Below are 19653 nucleotides of genomic sequence, written 5' to 3'. Positions count from 1 at the left end.
GTTTAACTGTGAGTCACCCTGGCCCTCAAGAATCATCTCGGAAGCCCATTAATAAAACACACAGTTCAGATGCAGCACAGTGGTGCATGGATGCAACCCAGCACTTTGTGAGGCTAAGACAGGAGGATTAGTTGAGCTCAGGAGTTCAAGACTAGCCCGCATAACAAAGCAAGACCCTGTCTCTACAGAAAATTTAAAAATTAGCTGGGCTTGGTGATGCACACCTATGGTCCCAGCTACTCAAGAACCTGAAGCAGGATGATCCCTTGAGCCAAGGAGTTTGAGGCTGCAGTGAGCTCTGACTGTGCCACTGTACTCTAGCCTGAGCGACAGAATGAGTTTGTGTCTACACACACAAATACACACACACACACACACACACACACACCATTTTTCAGCTTCTGGGAATGATAAGAGCTTTGGAATAGAATGGACTTTGAGCCTCAGTTTTCTAATCTGCAAATTGGGAATAATATTAACAGTGCCTCCTGGGATTATTATTGTGAGGCTTACATAAATGTGAAATGCCCAGCCCAAATCATGGCACATAGTAAGTACTCAGTAATTGGTAGCCGTGATTATTTTCATGAAAGCTTCCATAGGGGGTTTGTCCTGTTTGATTTATACACCGTATACTGTTTTACTCTATTGTAGTAAGAATACTTGAGATCTACCCTTTTAACAAAATTTCAGGTATACAGTACATTGTTGTAGACTACAGGGATTGATACAATACCGTGCTGCAGATCTCCAGAGCCTTTCATCTGGCTTAACTTGATGTTAAGTTGATTAGGAACTCGACATACTGCTTTAAAAGATTTGGGATGCCAGCGTGAACATCATAGAGCAGAACACAGGGCAGTTTCCATGCAGAAGTGTGGGTTGTGTTTCCAGCACCAGCATAAAAGACAATGTTCCTCCCCCAGGTGGGACTGAGACAGACATAAGCTGGTTCAAGGAGAAGCAGGTGGGACTATGGTCTTGGGCCTGTAGGCTGAGCCAGGCCTAGCCGGCCACTGTGATAAGGGTAAGAACCTGTAAGTAATATTTCTGGGTGGAGCCTGCTGGCCCCAATCCTTCCCACTGCTTTAGCACTCTGAGTGCCAGAGTTAGAGCTTGGACAGGAAGAAGAGAATTGGCATTTGAGGCCAAGGCCAGAACGTTCTCTTAGATACCTTGGGTGTGCTTGGTACTGATGGAGCCCAGGGGTCTCAGCAGCTTGACCTGAAAGGAGTGGCCCAGTGTCAGGCCTGGTTGCCAACCTGACCTGTAGAGAAATGACTATGTCTCATACTTGGCTCTCTGACCTACATGGTCATCTCAGGTCATCCCAGTGTGTGCCTGGGGTGTGACAGCCAGCATCTCTTAGAAGGAGGCTCAGCTGTCCTGGCCCATCTCCCCTTCAGGCCAGAATCCAGACTTGGTTGCTAGAAGGTTGAGGCACAGTCATGGAGGGAGTGGCTGTGGGATCAGACCCTTAGCAAAGTGGACCTGAAGTTCTCATTAGGGCAGCAGGATTGAGCTCAAGTCAGACCCCCAGATAGATGCCCTGCCCCTCAAGAGCACTAGGAGAAGACAGTGGCAAGCGAGTAGAGGCAAGCCCAGAGCATCCACAGGGCATGTGGCTTCTGGTGAGAACATTAATTCTAGCCCTAGATGGAACTGGGTTTCCCACATCCTCCCAGGTCTAGGCAAGCTGAACTCAGTGATGGGCAGGGCTGAGCCTTCAGGCACTGAGCTGAGAGTCTGGAGCCAAGTTGAGCTTGGAGGAAGGGACACTCCTGGTCTGCATGGTGCCAGCAGAGCCACAGCTGGGCAGCAGTGCCTTTTAGGCTGGTAAGCTCCCCTCCATGCCAAAGCAGTCCTCTATCCCTGCTGCCAGTCTCCTCCCCAGATACATGCAACTAGTCTCTGGACCACTGGGAGAGGCTACGGAGGGACTAGCAGCTTCCATTGCAGGTACAGGCAAATAAGTCCCATGCACCCAACTGGGGTGATAGGATCTGTCCTTTCTATGTTCAGAGGCAGCCATGGTGCCATGGAATGAGTGCTGGACTTGGATTCTGACAAATGGGCCCAAATCAAGGCTCTGCCTTGTCTACCCTGTGATCCTGGGCATGGACCTTGGCCTCTAGGAGTTTCAGCTTCCTCACCTGCAAAACAGGGTCCCAGAAGGCCTGCATCATGAGAACTTGAGCCACCAGAATTGGACAAATGTCAAAAAGAGTAGGGGAGTGGTTTGGGGGAGGTAAGAAGAAAAAGGAGGGAGAAAGAACAGTGTGTGTAGCCTCTGCCTCCATGGCAAGGGTCTTTAACATTCCAAATGCCCAGCCATGCTGTGAGTCCTCCCGCCCAGCGTCCTTGAGATGTATCCCGTGTGGACCAACTTCTCCTTGGGCCATGGGTTCCATACTGCCACACCAATCTCTATGTCTGGAAACCATCCTCCCTTCTTTGTGCCATTTCTCTGTCTTGATTGCCAGACCCTGACCCCATGAATCCTTCTCTCCCTGGACATCTGGCCATGGTGATAGGAAGCAGAGTCTAAGATGAGCTGGCTTGAAAGTGTGCTTAAGGCTCCCACCTCTAACTACTTCCTCTTTGAGATGAGGTATGGCCTCCCGGCTAGAGAGCTGTCATCATCTGAGCGGGGCTGGGCATGCTCAGCCTTGGCAGCCCTGGGGACCTGGCTTGAAGCGGGTAGGGCAGTCGTCGCAGTCACTGTAACCAAGAGGTGTGGTGTGCTCAGGCCCAAGGGGGCTGGGGTTCCTCTCCATGTTGCTTTGATGTGTGGGGGATGGGTGGGAGACAGTGGTCCTGCTCAGACTGGATAGTGCTGTTGCTGTGTGGTTGCGGTTCTACTGAAGAGGTACGTGGGTGGAGAGGGGAGGCAGCAGGAGGCCACCCCTGGGAAGAGGAAATGGACAAGGCTACTTCTCTAGGCCCGCAGGAATTCCAAGTCCCTGGACTAGAGGAGCTGGGCTAATTACAGTCTCCTCTTTGTTGGTGGGAATGGGACTCCTAAGAGAGCACCAGCCTTGGCCAGAACTGGCTAAGGAGGGCAGAGTTAAGCTGGGTAGTGGGGAGGCCCTGTGGGTCTGGTGGCCAGCTGCCTAATGCATTGTCGCAATCATGCTCCCAATCGAGGGCCAGCCAACGCAGCCTCTCTCTGGAGCGGAGCATCCAGGTCCCAGTGGCCCAGGAGTGCAGCAGACACAGATGCCTGCCAGGAACAGGCTGTGGGGATCGCTGAGAGTAAACAACAGAGGAGAATCGCCTTGCAAACCACACTCAGTGGAAATCTCCCCAACAGCCACATCACAAAATGCAACCAAAATATTTATTCAGAGAAGCATTTTTTTAGAATTGCTCTTCAGAAGGTGATACAAACTGGCCAGTTTCTCAGACAGCCTAGCATAGAGAGGCATGCCCTGTCCCCAACCCAATAAAGCCAATAACCCATTAGCTGGGCCTCCAGGTCAAGTTCAACTTTATTCAGAGTCCTAGCCCATCATTTCCAACACTGTGCAGGGGAGGCTGGAAGCAGCTTAGACCCATCTGGAAACCATTAACAGGCCCCTCGCCTTAGTGACCCATCACCACTCCCCAGAACTGTCTTTCCCGTGGACTCACCTGACCGCCCGGTGTGCGGGGAAGAAGATGCATCAGCCAACCTCACGTCATTGGAGATTTGACAGTTACAGGCCAATGCTGGACATCAACCAGATTTTGAACTTCCGCTGGGAGCTTGTAACACATTCCTCTCTTCTTTTCCCCATGGCCAACACTAATTATTAGAAACAAGACTAGCTATAAGACTATCTTTCTAGAAAGGACTTCTGGATTTCGCAGGCTCAGCTCACATGTATTAAAGTTCTCCTAGACAAGAGCCTTTCTCGGCTCTTTCATTTGTTTTGTCTCATCGTTCCTCCTGATGGCCTTTGAGGTAGGCATCACTACCCCATTTCATAGTGAAGCGAAGATAAGCCCAGAGAAGCTAAGGAATTGACTCAGTGTCACCAGCTGGTGCACAGCAGAGCTAAGATGAGAGCTCAGGTCCTTAACACCCTTTTCTAGAGTTCATTGTCTTTTATCACATTATTGTATTTCTCTATTATGACATACGCTCGTCATGAAGATGAGACCGGATGATGCATGTGAAGCCTGTTAGAGCAGTGTGTGGTTCTGAGTGCATGCTCATTTTCATTCCTCCTGCCCTTTCAGAGATTGTTTAAAAGCCAGAGTGGTGGTGGGAAGAGAGAAACTGAGTTTTGTCTCATTGTCTCATTTTACAGGGATGAGTAGGTGGTGGAGCTCAGGCATGGCTAGATCCAGGAGCTGATAAAATGTCATCAGATCACCAAACTCTTATTTTCCCCATTCTTTTTACTCCTCTTCGTGTTGATATCAGTCTTGTTTGCTGCTTTTGGGCGTCATCTGCCACATGGCACAACACAGTGAGTCTGCAGGGTACAGAAGGGCCATGGCCCCTGCTGGCCCCAGCCTTCACCATCCCAGCTGGTGACTCCAGAATGAAAAGCGGCCTTTCCTCCCAGCTGTTGCGGGGTGAAAAATCCCGGGGGGGGAGGGGATGCTGTGATTGGCCTGCCTTGGGCCACATGACTACTCCTGGAACAGTGGAAATTGTGTTTGGCCGAACAGTTGGCCCCTCCCTGCCATGGCCAGGGTGGTGGGCTCCTGTGAAGGGAACCCCTGCCTGAATTGAGAGTGGAGTTGGGAGCACAGTTTCCTGAGGAATCCTTGCTGGAAGAAAGGGGAGAGAGGATATCGAGCAGAGAGAGAAAAGAAAAGCAATGCTGTGCATTACCCTGGGATGGATGAAAGTGCTGAGTCAGTGATACTATGACGTAAAATATGTAAGTCATCATATATTGGCTTATCCCTAAAATCTTACAGATAGGGAAAATGAGGCTCAGAAGCATTATGTGACTCTACCATGCTCCCACAGTGATTCTCTGAGACACCTGGACTGGAGTCTGAGTCCCCTGTTCTTCCCCCTTCCCCTGCATGGGGAAGAAACCATCCCTGCCATCCCTAGGCTCACGCAGGCCTCAGGGAGTACTGAGAAACACCTGGTTGGCAGAGCTGGTGAGGGAAGAGGGTGATGTGGCATTAGATGTTGCCAGCCCATTGGCAGTTCCCCACTGTCCTCAGTCCCCAAGACCCTGTGTCACCTCAGCTCCATAACATTAGCTGTGTCTGAGCTGGGCTGTGTGGACACATGCTGGAGCCACAGTCATCAGCAGAGCCAGTGGCCTGGTTCTCCTCTGCTTCTCGTCATGGGCTCATCCATCACCCCTGCACACTTTCCTCTAGGCCAGCATTGAGGGCTGAGTTTGAATCATATTCTATGCCAGGTACAGGGAATTCACGATGAGTGATAAACTCTCCTGGTCTTCCGAGGGCTTAGCAGGCTCTGAGTGGAGACAGCTCATTACTAACATCGCAGGGTGATCAGTTCTCTGATCCCAGAGCTGGGCACTGAGAAACAATCCATGTGGGCCGCAGCTACTGTGGCAGTTTGTGGGGATTCTGTGGTGAGCAAAGCATACATGTCATCCTCATCCAACAAGACACTGTACACATAAATAAAAGTTACAGATGCTGCTACTTGAGAGGCTCTGACAAGGAGAAGCCTGGTGCTGGGGAATGTGCACAGGGTTTAGTCAGGGGCCAGGAGGTCTTCCCTGGTTTAGTCAGGGGCCAGGAGGGCTTCCCTGAGGAGGTGACATGCAAGGGGAAATGGAAAGGTTGAAGAGGAGTCAGCTGGGTGAGGAAGGGATGTATAGGCAGTGTCCCAGCCACAGCCACAGCATGTGTACAGGCTCTGAGGCAGGAAGCACTGGAAGGAGACCCACGCCCCAGGTGGATTGATGGAGAGATGTGGCAGGAGGGGTGGGTAGGGCCACTGAAGTGGGCCTTGGGTACCATGTGGAAGAATTTGGCCTTTGTCTCAATAGCAGAAGGAAGCCATTGAGAGGATTTAACCAGGACAGGCCTGGGGCACTCAGGGATACCTATTAAAGCCTGGAGTCGAGGACATTTGGGGCACCCGTTGGGGGACAGGGACACCCATAGGAGGATGGTTCTATAGATAAGAAGCCAGCAGAAGGGCTTTGAGGGGTTTTCTAGGCTACTTGTGCCAGCATTGTAAGAATTCCATGGCCCTGAAAATGGGGTGTGAAGGGTAGGACCTGTGTTGGGGAGAAGGGGAGTCCCTGTTTTATTCCAATACGAGTGGGCTAAAGATGAGCTGTTGTCTTCACCCACCCTCTCAGGGTTTTGTACATTGCTGTGTACTTGGGGAGCTCCAAGAGGACTGTGGAATAGGCAGTGTTTTCCCAACATAATTGACCATGGGAAAGGCTGCAGACAAAGGGACTCCTCAGAGATGCTTGAGTGGAAAGGCGGAAGGATGTGATCTCAGCGTGAGGATTTCATCCTGATGGCCAGCAGCCGGGTGGGGCTGGGGTAAGCCTGGACAAAGGATACCTGTTAATAGGCCATTATAGGAAACCCATCAAGGGGCAGATCTACTGCAAACTCTATGGGGGTGTCCTGGGTACAGGACAGGGCACTGAGAAACAATCCAGGTGGGCCACAGCTACTGTGGCAGTTTCCGAGGAAGTTCCAGAGCTGGGAGTCTCTCGCCTTCTCTGTCCTCATTCCTCTGCCCTTTCTCCTTTTCCCCGGGTTCCTGCCCTGAGAATCCCTTGTCCTTGAAATATTCCAGGCTCAGATCAGCACCCTGAGAACTCTAGTCAGGTTGTAAGCATGAATACCATTGAACGCGATGAAGCATCGCCAGAATAAATAAATACACGTGAAAGCCATCCCTTGTGTCCACAAACAGTGGCATGGGTGGGGAACGGAGAAAGGGAAGGGGAGGCTGTAGTGGCTCCTCCATCCTCCTTCCTCTTCACCCATTGATCATTTAACAAACATCAAACACTGGACTGGACGTTGGAGACCTGGCGGTGCATGAGACAGACTCAGGGCCAGCTTTCCTGGCACTGGGATTATGTCTGGGTGGCATTCAGTTCTCTTGACAAACCTGCTTCTGCATTGTGTCAGGCCTCTCTGGGGAGGGTGGCCCCAGCCAGCTGGGTTTAGGGAAATGTACCGCCCTGGTGTCAGAGATGCCGGGGTTAGAAACGCAGCTGTTCATCAAAGCTCTCTGTGCCTGTTTCCTTTTCTGCAAAAGAAAGACAACCCCACCTTCTGCACAGGCTGGGCTGGGGGTTCAGGGAGGTCCCACACTCCTGGCACCTAACGTGTTGCTTTTAACGGACTGGCTTTTGGTTTTCATCCTCTCTCTTTGCCACCAGGACTCGGGCAGGAAATTTCTGATGGTTTGGTTTTTCCCAAACTGAACATTTTTTCCCTTCTCCCCCAGCTCAACAGCATGTGCCATTTAGACTCACAGCCAAACCTGATTTATTCATATTTAGGGAGTCCTCAAAACTACCCCACCAGATAAACCTTCAACTTTCAGAAGCTAACACAATCTTGAAAAAAAAAAAATGCTTAAGTTCAAGAAATTGGACTGGGGCTCGTGGTTTTGGTTTGTTTGAAGCAGTGAGATACAGTGGGGAGAAGCTCTGGGTGTGTGACCAGGAAATCCAGGTCGTGATCTGGTGCACTGCCTGTAAGCTGAGCAGAGCACCCAGCCCTCCCCAGCCTCAGCCTCCTGTCCTATGAAATGGGGGTAATAACCCTTTCCTCCTGTGGCTGCTGGGAAACCTGAGTGAGGTTCAAAAGCAGTAATGAACTGAAAATGCTGCCTGCCTCTCCTGAGCTATTCAATGTCTTCACTATAAAGTACTTAAAGGTCCTCCTGGGAGACCTGTATTCTCCCACTGCCTCCTTGCACCTGAGACCACACCCATCTGGCCTCTGGGAGAACCCAGCCGTTCCTGACCCAGCTGTTTGGCTCCAACTGTCCCGTGGTTAGAGCAACTAGCCGGCATTCCAGGAAGTCTCTTTCTCAGGCTGGGCCCCTAGGGAGGGAGCTGAGCCCCATTCCGTGGGGGAGAAGACAAGTCCTGGGGAGGGAGCAGGGGGACCGCCAGCCTAGGAGAAGCTGCGTCGTATTTTTCAAATAAGTCCATGTCCACAAAGCTAAAATTGTGGTCTGGCTTTACATATTTTATATATGTGTGTATTCCCGGTACATTTCCTTCTAATTTTTAAAACCATACGTAACGTCAGGGACATTTAATCCATATGGTTCTGATTCCTTAACACTTAAATCATCCAAATGTTGTTTTGTAGAATCTATTTGCAAATCTCTTTACATAAGCATTTAACTCATTCTTTCTCAAGGGAATCAGGGCATGGTCCCTGGGTGAGTCTTCCTCGTCTTCCACTCTCCTCACTCCCCACTCGAACTGGCCAGATGTTGACTGCCTCTGACCTGGCACCACCGCTCAAGCCCTGCCCTCAGGCTAGGGGAACCTGGTGGGAGAGAACTGAGAGGCAGACAGCCTCAGCTCCACCACTTCCTGGCTGTGTGATCAATCACAAATGAACCTCAGCAAACGCTTTTCTTCACCTGTGAAAAGGGACAAATAATAAACATCTTCAAGGGTTGTTGGGGGGATAAAGCAAGGTGTTGTGGAGAAGGTCTTTAGCCCAGAGAACAGGACTTGCTGCTCACAAACAGAGAGGTAGAGAGAAGCACGTGGACCTGTAGAGTCATTCTTGAGGAATCTTTAGATAACAGCCCCGGGGCAGAGAAGCTGAGGCCAGAGAAGCAAAAGAGCACTGCCCATGGGAACTGGGGATTCAGACAAGGACCAAGCAGTAGTTGCAGCAGTCAGAAGGGTGGGAGGTAATGGGCCTGATGCCAGGAGATGTGTGGGGGTCTGGGAGGGGAGTGGACACCCGCAGTGTACCCCACACACGGACCCTACCCCACATGTGCCAGGGAGGTGGGGAGGGCCCCAGAGGACCTGACAAACCCCATGGAGGAAGTCAACATGGAAGGTAGTTCTCCCAGGGACATGGGTTTCCCTCCTAGAAGTCTTCCACACCCATCTGTGAGAGCACACGTAGGCTCTCAGGACCCCCATGGACTCTCCCACCTGCAGACGCAGGCCCAACTGCTCAGCCTGGAGTTGTGGCCCAACTCAACTGCACCCAGCCCCTGACCAACCCTCACCGGGGTCTCCCCACTTTCTTCTCCCTCCTTTCAGGTTATTCTCCAACTGTCAATACTCTTTTCAGCTGTTTCCCCTGCCTCTGTGGCTTTTCCTGGCTTTTCCGCTGATAAATACCTTCCCGCTCTTCAAAATTCAACTCAAAACTCCTCTCCCCGGACAAGTCTTTCTGGAAAGATTTGCAGACAACTGGCCCTTCCTTTGTGCTCTCCTAGTCTTGGTCTGACTGGGCCATACACACCTGAGACAAACTCTTTGGGGCCTCTGTTGGAAGCTGTGCGTGTGGGGATGGATAAAAGTCACCCCTGTCCAGGAACATCCCTTGTTCTGCTTGAGATGGAGCCTCATTTGACCTGCGGCTTTCTGAGAAGGCAGAGTTGAACTCCACAATGGCAGCCACAGAACTCTGAAGCTGTCGGTGTGAGATGGGAGCACAGCTAGGAGGACACAGGATGGCCAGTGTGGCAGCTCATGAGGGCCTCCCCATGCCAGGGGCCTACTGGTCATCTCTGATCTGGACTCCACCAGCGCCTATTCCCAGAGAGCAGGATTCGTTTCTCTGGCCATTCCAGAAGGAGCAAATCCCAGACAGAGCTGCGTCTCTGGGATGGAGGAGCAGATGCTCGATCTAAAATGAGGCTGCAACTGCGACTTCATCGGCTGCGGAGCGATCTGCTTCTTGCATCTGCCAGTGTGTAGTAGAGGAGAGGCCAAGCCCCTGCTCCCTGTAGAGGCTGGGCGGTGATGGTGACAGCCAGCTGGGGGCCCAGCATTCTGGAGTCTACCTGCAGTGCTCTCCTGTGCTGAACTGCATCAACTCCTCACAAGTCCCCTGAGAGGGAGGCTTAGGTGGTGCAGGGCGGGGAGGGGCCTGTCCCCCACCCTGCAAGAGCTGCCTCTTTTTGGGGGTGTCTGGCTGAAGCAGAAAGTGATGATAATCAGGGGAAATTTCTTCCTACCTCTTCTTTGTCTACTGTTTCCACCTCCATTCAGGGAAAGGCATCCTCTGCCTCTCCTATTGTCTGCCTGAGCTGGCTCCGCTCTCCAGGAAGGGTAGAATCTGTTGGAGGCCTCAGTGTGGGCCTTCTTTGATCTCTCTGGAAGCCACAGCTCTCACAGTGACCTACCAGGTCCCGTGTAATATGCCTGATGCAGGGCCTTTGCACCAGTTGCTCCTTTGCCTATAAAGGCCTTTCCCTGTAACTGTGTGACTTAATTCTTCCCCTGCTTCAAGTTGCTACTCAAATGCCACCTTCTCAATGAGGCTGACTCTCACCACCCTATTTAAACTTGCCACTCATCGTCCAGCCCTGCATTCCTGGTTCCTTTACTCTACTGCCTTGTTGCTGCAGTCCATACCTCCTGCTAATATGCTCTATAGTTTACTTAACTTGTGCTATGTCTTGTTTTCTTGTTTACTGCCTGTCTCTTTTCCCTTAGAACTGATGTTCTAGGGGCAGATTTTGTTCACTGATGCACTCTAAGTCCCTAGAACAGGACCCAGTCAATAGTGGCTGAACGTGTGTTACAGAATGCATGAATTCATGGGGGACAGAGGCACCTGGGCTCAGGGCAGCATCTTGTTTTTGCAAGATGGCCCATGGCTGCTCCAGAGAAAGCCCATGCCCTAGAGATAGGGTCCCTCTGCTGGAACTGCTTCTGGGTCCTCTCTGGGCCTCTGTTTGCTCATCTGGTAATGGGGGCTGATGGTTCCTGCCCTGCCCCTCACAGAGCCTTGCGATCACACCCATGAGGACATGGATGTGATTATGCCACAAAGCATAAAGGGCTACCTAAATAAGTATGAGTTATGCATGTGTTTAGTCAACATCACTGTGTACCTACTGGGTGCTGGGACCCATACTGAGTGCTAGGATTCCACAAAGGAATGACGGCTTGTGCCCATCTGCAAAGAGGCCCTCCAGGGAGTGGGGCCTCTGCTAGCTATGAAGAAGAAGGAAATGCCCACTTATTTCAGAGTTCTTGGAGATGTAAGATCCCAAAAAAGGAACATGGGGTCCTCCTGGCATCTGGGGAAGTCATGACTTAGCATCTGTAAGGGTTTTCTAGAGAGCCAAAATCAATATGATAGATATAGATATAGGAAGAGACTTACTCTAAATAATTAGCTTGTGTGCTTATGGGGGCGGAGAGGTCCCAAGATCTGCTGTCAGCACGCTGGAGATCCAGGAGAACGCATGTGTATTTCCAGCCTGAGGCCCAGGAGAGCCAATGGTGTAAGTTCCATTCTGCAAGCGGGTAGGCTTGAGACCCAAGAAGAGCTGATATTTCATCCTGGTGCAAAGGCAGGAAAAGACCATCCAGATGTGTTGGCTCACGCCTGTAATCCCAGTACTTTGGAAGGCCAAGGCAGGCAGATCATGTGGTCAAGAGATCAAGACCATCCTGGCCAACATGATGAAACCCCATCTCTACTAAAAATAGAAAAATTAGTTGGGCAGGCCACTGTAGTCTCAGCTACTCAGGAGCCTGAGAAAAGAGACTTGCTTGAACACAGAGGCAGAGGTTTCAGTGAACTGAGATTATGCCACTGCACTCCAGCCTGGCGACAGAGTGAGACTCCATCTCAAAAAAAAAGGCAGGAAAAGGCCAATGTCCCAGCTCAAGCAGTCAGGCAGGAGGAGTTTCCTCCCAGTCAGCCTTTTCATGCTATGCTATTCAGGTCTTCAGTAGATTGGATGAAGCCATCCCATGTTAGAGTGGGTGATCTGCTTTAAATCTGCTGATCCAAATGTTCATCTTACCCAGAAACACTCCCACAGACACATCTGGAATAAGGTCTGGTCAAATGTCTGGGCACCCCACGGCCCAGCCAAGGTGGCACATGAAATTAACCATCACACCCTCCTCCCAACCCCAGACTGCTATTGATCCTTCACCTTCAAACCAGGACCCAGCCACCAAATTCACAGGCCTGCCTTCCCCTCCCCAGGTCTCTCCTCAACCCTTCCACCCTGCCACCCTCTGGGACACTGCCTCTGCTTGTAAGTTCTCCTGACTCAGCCCTTTCTCAATAGGATGCAGCCAGGTTCCCAGGACCCTTGCTGGGATTCTCATCCTTCCAGTCAGGGTGGGTTTGAGGGGCAAGTTGCAGGGGATCAGCAGAAAAGCCTGGAGAAGAGACAGCCCTCAGAGGGCCTGTTTTCAGGCTGGAAGGTACATGACTGACTGGGCTAAGAGCCTTGAGTTCCTGAGGGATCATGGAAGCTTCCTCTGCACGCCCAGGCAGAGTGGTGGATGCTGCCATATTCCATCTCAGCTATGGGAAGCCTCAGGAAAAAGCCTTCCAGGTGCCCTGTTTATTGAGCACCTACTAGGTACCTAGCATAGACCCCAGAGTGGGAGCACCAGACACAAATACTTTACTATAATGTGAGGAATATTTTGATAGTGTATGTAAAGTTAATTACCAGAACATCATTGAGAAGGGGACTTTCAATTCTGCTGAGAGTGGAAGTCAGTTAGGAAAAAACAGGACATTTGAAGGAGAGCAAATAGGATGAGTTCACTAAATAGGCAAGGACAATTTATAGGGGAGCTGACGGGAAGGGTGGATGGGTGATAGGAAAAGGAAGGCATCCCAGGTAGAAGGATCAGCCCAGGGAAAGGATGGAGTATACAGGTTCACATTGTGTTTAGCCACTAGTGAGCTGTCTTGCCCAGGCCACACCCTTCCCGGGGCATGACTGCAAGTGGAAAGACTGCAAGGCTGAAGGTAGAAGAATTGGGGTTCTCACCTCTGGCCTTGAGAGGCCAGAAGGGCTGCAGTGGGAGCAGAGCCTGAGCATGGATGGGGGCCACTTCCACAGTCCTTCACTGTTGATGAAGGCTTGGGAGAGCAGCCTTTGCACCAGGCCCCAGCCCCTCCCGTATTCATCTCTCTCTCTCCCATGTCTTCGGCAGCATTCACCGCTTTTATCCACTGTTGTCATAGTTATTTTCCATAGTGAGCAAGGCCTTTCCGGAACCAGACTGAGCTGCCTGAGCACAGGATCCTTCGTGCCTCATTTGTCTTGCCTTGGGGTTCCTTCCTGCCTGCCCTGGGCCGGCTGTATCAATCAGTTGGATGAAAGTCTCAGGACAGAAGAAGAATATAAGGCCATCTCAGAATTCTTCTCTCCCTCTGCTACTCCCAGAACTCTTTTTTTTGTCATTTCTGTTCCTTTTTACCTTGTGTTCATGTTTATAGGGTCTGATTTAATTCTCATTCCCCTCCTCCCTCACTTCATGAGCTATTGGCAAGGACTGGCTCATATTCATCATCGAATCCCCCAGAAAGCTTGAGCTGGGAGCACTGGGGACTTCTTTATTGAGTGTCTAATACATATCGCTTCTGTTCTTGATACTTTAAATGCATTTTCTCTTTTAATTTGATCTGCTCTAATTTAATCCTCTAATTTTTTCCTGGGATGTGTTATTCTCCCCATTTTGCAACTGTGAAAACTGAGGTATAGGGGAGTTAATCAGCCAGTACATGTCAGGACCGAGAAGAGCACCCAGGTCTGTGTTAATCCAAGCCATGGAAGTTGCAGTGGTGCTTCCGCATCTCCCTCGGTGGGCACAAAGCCATGGTTAGAGGAAATATTTGCTGTTATTGATGATCTTGCAAGTCCCTTGGCTTGGGGAAAACCTGTTCTCACAACTGCCAGGGGAGTGTGGCTTGACTAATCTTCTGATTTCCTGGAACTGAAGGCCCCGCCTTCCCCACCTGGGGCCTGCTCAGCCCTGTGGGAGTCCCCAAAAATGCTGGTGAAAAGCCAGAATGAGGCAGTTAGTTCCAGGGCCCAGGCCAGGCCCAAATCTCAGTTTCAAGTATAGGAGAAGAGGATGCTTTTGTCTTGGGGAAAATGATTCCATGAGTGTGAGGCCAGCCAGCCTCCTGGGCAGGATGGTCAGAGGGGCAGCTGTGTGTTGTTCAGCATGCTCTGAATACCTGTGACATCCTGGAGCTGAGATGTGGTCATGCGCAGAGATGCAGAATCTAAGGGGGCAACAGACATATGAGGAAATGATTCTCACAGTGGGGCACAAGCCAGGACAGTCTGTATCAAGTGCTGGGGGCTCATGGCGAAGGAAGCAGTCAATACCACCTGGGGGCCAGGGAAGCCTTCACAAGGGAAGTGGCCTCTGAGCTGGCCTGGAAGGCTGAGTGGGAGCCGGCCAAGCAAATGAGTGAAGGGAAAAGCATAGGGAACTGCATGTGCAAAATGCACTTGGCAGGCTCAGAAACAGAGAGATTCTGAATGGTGGGAGCATAGGGTGGAGGGGGCAGTGCAGAGAGAGGGAAGTTTGGACTGGTAAACTTCCAGTTTCCAGTTGTTGCTAAAGGCTCTAATAGATCGGGTGGTTTCGCTGAACAGAGACCCATTTGAATGTGTCCTAAAGAGCTCTACCTGTGTGGAGAATGGATTGCAGGGGTAAGCTGGGCACAGCACTAGGGAGAAGGCTGTTGGAACTTATTGGTGATGGTGGCCTGCTGAGGCAGCAGGCATAGAGAAGGCCTTCTGGCTTTGGGCTTGAGAAGACTGATGCCCACATCAATAAAGATGAGCAGTTGAGAGGAAGAGGATTCTGAGTCACCATTTGGGAGCACAGTGATCGTTGCTACTGTTTATTAAGCACCTACTGTTGTATACTCTGTGAAGGGTTCTATTGCAGTATCTTGTCAAAACTTCCCAACAGCCCTTGGAGATGAGAACATCAAGATCAGTGACATCAAGTAACATGCCCAAGGTGGCACGGTAAGTGTGGGGCTGGAGTCTGAACCCAGGTCTATGTGGCTCCAAGGCCCATAGCCTTGTGGGTCCATAGCCTTGGACCACAGCATTGGATAAGGATGGGGCAGGAAGCTGGAAACATGGTTCTCAGGCTGGAGAGAAAGGATGGGAACTGTGTTTGGAGGGCTGGACCTCAGGCAGGTGATATCCATACAATGCAAACTCTAGTCTCTGTCCCAGGACAGAAACGTTGTGTGTGGAACAGGTCTATAAAGAGAGCACCCACCACACACATGGGCATGTACACACACACACACACACACACACACACACACACACAGGAAAACAACCAAAGCATCCGAGTCCGGGAAAGCACAGCAATGGGGATGGAGGATGGAGAGGATGGAGAGGGAATGGTTGCTAAGTCAGTGTAAGACCTAAACATACATAACCCAGAGGGCCCACAGGGCCTGTTGCTCAGCCCCACCCCACCTTACAAGTGCTCGCCAAATACTGTGGCAGTCCCTAGCTCCTTAGGAGCAACAGTGGGTTCCAAAAGTCTGTCTGTAATTTTGTTGTTAGAAGCTGGAAAGAAAATTCTGCCGAGATAGCCTTCTAGATGGCAGATCAGATGCCAACCCTACCCTCTGCTCTAATCTCCTTTAGCTTTAAAGTCTCTACAGTGTGATGCTGGCTTTACAGCAGATCCAGGCTCGGTGTGTATGTGTATGTGTCTGTGTGTGCACAACATTTCCATGGAAACGAGCATTCAGCATTCTAGCCTGGGACACCTGGATCACAGTTCTCTTGAATTGTAGCTCCAGAAGTAGAATGAATCTTACCTTTCCATCGTGTATGCCCCTACTCCACCCCTCTCCAAGCTTGTCAAACAGAAGTGTAACATTTAGCGAGTTACACTGGGATATCTGTTTACCTGTCAGTCTCCATCCGTGAACACAGGCTTGTGTGTTTCATGTTCCCAGCACAGAGATGGTGCCTGATTCATGTTTGAGGAATGAAGGAATGTGGGAAGGCCCTCAGGGCCAAGTATTGGGACTTTCTCAAGACCTGGCCCAGTTACTTGCAGGGGATGGGGCTGATAGGAAGGAACAGGCACCTGGCTCCACCTGCCTTTCAGATACAATGTGGGAAAGGTGCCCTGTGCCCCAAGTCTGCCTTTCTGCGGACTGATGGTGGCCTGGTCTGCAGATGGGGGCTCACAGAGCAGAGTCTAGGTCAGGCTGGTAACCTCGAAGCAGGACTGCCTGCCCCCACCTTCTTTCTCTGAGCTCTGAGGCTAGAGTCCTGAAGACCTTCTGGCTTCCAGTGAGAATTGGCACCAGAACTGAGGTGGGGGCTGAGTCTTGAGGTGGGGACAGATGGCTTTGGTTGTGGGAGGAGCTAGCCCCAGCTGACATTCCTGGCCTGGAGAATGACTACAGCTGGAAAAGCCTGCGTGGCTTGGAAGGCTCAGGGGAATCAAGTCTGACTGTGTCTGGTACAATGAAGGGGCTTGATAAGTTGCACTTTCCTTCATCCTGGACTCCTTCATCCTTCATCTGGACTCCCGGTGTTTGGGGGTTGGCATGGGGATGTCCCAGGCTGCCTGATGGCTATAGAGGAGTCTGTCAAGAAAAAGGAGGAAGGAGACAAATCCCAAGCCACCCCAGCCTCCTAAGCATCCAAGCCAGTCTAGCTGAGAAACCCACCTTTCATCCCACTCCCCAGCCAGGGACCCTAAAACATCAGCCACAGTTCTTGATTGGGTAAATTCTGCTCCTCCTCTGGTTAGTTTGTCTTAGGATTTGCCCCTCAGCTTAACAAATATTTGTAAACCTGTCAGTCCTGGTAAGGGAGAGGAATCAAGATGGAAAGTTCCCTGCAGCTCCCAGTCTGAAGGAGAGGAGGTCCCCTGTAACTGACTGTAATGTGAAGTGATGAGCCAGTCTGTAGAGGCAGGGACTATTGAATTGCCTGTGGCAGCACAGTAAGATGACTAAATCCATTGAGAGGGTCCTTTGGGGCCAGGCCACCTCTCAAAGGGGAGGAGGACGATATTCAACTTGGGGTAGGAGCAAGGTTGTCTTAGCCTGCCGGTGTGAATGATGAAAAGTCACCCCTCAGGGCACATGAATTGTAACAAGACACCCACCTCCTATGCCTGGAGTTGCTTCTAGCCAGAACAGGAAGCAGGACTGTGGGGGTAGGGCAGGGGAGGAATGAGGAGCAGGGATCTGCCCCAGGGGGCACCCTACCCTAACTGCCCTGCTCAAGAGAACGGCCTGTATCAAGGGCAGGCTTGGGTTCAGGGTGTGAAGGACAGCCAGAGGGGTGAAGAGGACATTTCAAAGGGAAAGCCTGTGTGGAGACCTCAAGAAGTGGACACTGGTGCAAGGTTGCGCGTGTTGGGGGTGGTGGCTGGGCAAATGGCAGGGTGGGCTGAGCTCTGGGAGATGCAGCTGGTCAGTGGGGTCTTGCATGCCAGATCAGGAAGTGTCCTTCTCTTTGGGGCTTTGTCAGAGGAGGATGACCCAGTTAGAGCTGGGACTGGGCCCTGGGAACTGGTGGAAGTTGAGAGACTAGGGTGGTAGTGCTCTACAGAACAGCTGGGCAGCCGGTATGAGTGTGCAGGCCCATGTGCAGCTGCAGCCACACCTGCCTTCACTCCCTGCAAGCCCTAGAGCCACAGCTTCCTGCTCTCTGCCCCTAGGAGTGTCACACCCCTTAGAAAGTCAGGGTTCCCTCCATTAAAGCTCGGGGTCTGGGAGGAGTCTGTTTGCTCTCATCTGGCTTTGGAGGAAGGGTGGGGGCTCTACCAGAGGCTGTGTGAAGGCACACAAATGCCCAAGGCCATTTTGGGCCTAGGGAAGTTGACGCCATGACTTTGAAGCCAGAGGAAACGTGGAGCCTCCAAGGATCCCCCTGGAAACCTGGGTTGGCATAGAGCTTAGTTCCCCCGTGGGACCTCCAACTTTCATGACCCAGAAAGGGAGTGCTTGCTCACATTTTGTATCCTAGGCACTTAATCTACCTCATTCTAGGCCCGGTTTGACCCCACTTTACACTCCCCACCCCCACTCCATTACCTCCTTCTGAGACTGTTCCTGACCTCTGCCACACAACCTCTGGTAGTCATCAGTGAAATACAGATCACAGAAAGACATCTCAGGGTCTTGGCCTTCCCACAGACCTGTGGGGGCCTGGCTGGGACCTGGCTCAAGTGTGCTTGGTCCTGGCCAGAGTAAGCACCAGAGTGACTCAGGCCCAAATCCCGGGATCCAGCAGCTTCTGGTAAAGTCAAGCCATTGGGAAGCCCCGGGGTGTCCCCCGCCCCCACCCCAGGCCTGAGTCCAGGGAGGCCCTGGCAGGCCCGCTCTGCCCAGAGCTCATTAAAGCGGATTCCCGCCTAGGGAGGCGTCGGCTTCCCGGAGCGGGGCTGGCACCCAGGGGGAAGGCGGGGAGCGGGCACCTTGGGGACGGCGATGGATGCCCGCCGGGCTCGACCAACGCGTGGCGCCGAGCGGCAGGGCTCCGGCGGCAGCGACCGGGGCTTCCCTGACTGCCCTCCCTAGAGGGCCCAGGAGGAAAAGACAGCGCGGGAGCCGGGGCGGGCGCGGAGGGAGGGGCGGCGCTCGTAGTGACACGGCTTGTCACCAAGGAGGCCGGCGCGCAGACCCTCCCGGCGGCCGCCGGGAGCCAGGGATTCCCCGGGCGAGGAGACCCTCCCCCCGCTGCCAGCCGCGCCCGAGCCCCGCTGGGACCCCGGCGGCGAGGGCATTCCGGGGTGGCCGGCAGCGAGGCCAAGCGGGCGCGAGAGGCGCCCCGGGCAGGCGGCGGGGTCCCCCGGGCTCGGCGACAGGAAACTCTTGGGAGTGAATGGAAAGAAGTGGGTGGTCCGGCCCCTGCGACTTCCCCTGACATCACTGCCCAAATAAGGAGCTTCCAAGCGGCCGCGGGGCGGCCCGGAGCCGCGCCTGCCGCCGGCGCCCGCCCGCCAGCCCGCCCCGCGCCCACCCCGCGCCGCGTGGGCCGCCAGCGAGCGCCCGGGGCACCGCCGGGCGGAGCCGAGCCAGGCGGAGCCGAGCGCGCGGGCGCTGCCGAGCCGCGCGGAGGCCGGGCGCGCAGCCCAGCGCAGTCCAGTCCAGCGCAGCGCAGCCCAGCCCGGAGCAACGGAGCCGCGGCCGCCCCCAGGTAAGCAACTAGCGCCCCGCGCGCCGCGCCCCCGCCGCGGCCTGGCAGCCCAGGGGCTGAGCACCATCAAGCGGGCGGCACAGGGACCGGAGGAAGCCGCGTCTGTGGGAGAGGGTTGGGCTCAGGCGCGCGTGCAGTAACGCGTTGGTGTCAACTCCTGGGACCTTTAGAGCGAGGGTCCCCGGCTTCTCCGCAGCCTGCGGTGGCCTGATGCACGCGAAATCAGCTTGCGTTTCCCAGACACTACTTCTGTCGCCACCCTAGGGCGACACAAGCGTTCCCGCGTTCACACACTTCTCTGACACGCTCGCGCCTGGCACGGCTGTTGGCGTGCACAGCCTCCAGTGTCCAGCGCAGATTCTAACCCCGGCGCGGCTCTCACTGCTCGCACCCTCGCTCACCATGGGACACAGCACACCCGGCGGGAGCTGCTGAATGGGTTTGGGCCCTAGCTTCCCCGGAGGCCGTGCAGTTTCGGACTGTCAGAGCCCAGCAGCCTGGGGCTCCTCGGGGCTCATGGGAGTGAGTTAAACTAGCATTGC

The 19653-nt window shown here is 53.0% G+C and overlaps 1 protein-coding gene across 5 annotated transcripts in view; it reads left to right on the top strand.

Moving 5' to 3' along the window:
* The window catches only part of HIVEP3 (HIVEP zinc finger 3), a 536372-nt gene that overhangs the window by 369684 nt on the left and 147035 nt on the right, over nt 1–19653 (top strand). Inside the window, exon 1 of one of the 5 annotated variants that reach the window (XM_035251047.3) lies at nt 19059–19111. The exons of the other annotated variants lie outside the window; for them this stretch is intronic. The gene's annotated coding sequence lies outside the window, so the exon portion shown is untranslated. Of the gene's footprint in view, nt 1–19058; nt 19112–19653 lie in introns of those variants that run through there. 5 annotated transcript variants of the gene reach the window in all.

The sequence above is a fragment of the Callithrix jacchus genome, chromosome 7, assembly GCF_049354715.1.
Source record: "Callithrix jacchus isolate 240 chromosome 7, calJac240_pri, whole genome shotgun sequence".
Taxonomy (NCBI): domain Eukaryota; kingdom Metazoa; phylum Chordata; class Mammalia; order Primates; family Cebidae; genus Callithrix; species Callithrix jacchus.
Note: the sequence above shows the minus strand (reverse complement) of the source record. Positions and strands in the feature narration are given on the sequence as shown.